This window comes from Aricia agestis, chromosome 18, assembly GCF_905147365.1.
Source record: "Aricia agestis chromosome 18, ilAriAges1.1, whole genome shotgun sequence".
Lineage (NCBI taxonomy): Eukaryota > Metazoa > Arthropoda > Insecta > Lepidoptera > Lycaenidae > Aricia > Aricia agestis.
Window position 1 is genome coordinate 6,145,291 of NC_056423.1, and position 917 is coordinate 6,146,207.

The 917-nt window shown below is 34.5% G+C and overlaps 1 non-coding gene across 1 annotated transcript; it reads right to left on the bottom strand.

The window, feature by feature from the left end:
• Positions 1-604: 604 nt before the first annotated feature.
• On the bottom strand, positions 605-677 carry Trnak-cuu. Its single transcript has one exon. It is a non-coding gene; the product is annotated as a tRNA-Lys (tRNA).
• Positions 678-917: the final 240 nt, after the last annotated feature.

Here is a 917-nt window from a genome sequence, read left to right on the forward strand (position 1 = left end):
ATAATTTACTCAAACATAAATTGGAATATTACTGAACGAATTTGGCACCGAGCCAGAAAAATATTAAAATGCCGTTTTTTTTTGTTTCAGGGTAATTAGGAAATAAATAATACAAACTCTTGCCAAATATAAATATTTAGGTTATCGTGTAGTTATAATAAAATATTTGTTTATCAATCAATCATTCGCTTTTAATGTTTTAAACAATTGAAATGAGTAAGAAAATTCGTAATTTGGGACCCAAAGATAAGAAACCGAATTTAAAAAAAGTTATCAAATGGCATCTTTAATCAGCCTAAGCGCGTAGAAAAAATAAAAAACAAAAACAAAATGGCGTCGCCTTCGTCAACCCCCAAGGCGCCTTCGCCCCCGCCACAGGAGCCCACCGGGAGCAAGATGGAAAGAAGAATGTCACACTTCAAGGAATACAAGTTCTTCCGAAGTTTCAGTGCCAAGATAGAAAACTGGCCGATGAGAAAAGCGGAGCAGCTATGGAGGAAGATGCGCGAAAGAAAAATTGCAGGTAAGATTATAATTTTTTTTTAATTCATAATATTAAATATTTTTTAGTTCAAAAAGTGAAAAAAAAGCACAAAAAGTATTACGCCCAACGTGGGGCTCGAACCCACGACCCTGAGATTAAGAGTCTCATGCTCTACCGACTGAGCTAGCCGGGCTGTGACTGTATATGCGAAATTAAACTATAGTTCCTGAATTATAATTATATACCTCGCGTTCCATTTAGCGTTAAAAACGATCAAAACGCTCAAAATGCCTCCTATTTTGAGCGTTTTGATAGTTTTCAACGCTAAACTGAACGCCTCGCGTTCCGTTACTTATAAAAATTCTAGTAAAAAAAAACAATTTCATTAAAATTATGTTAAGAAAATAAAACACTACAATGCAATCTTACAATT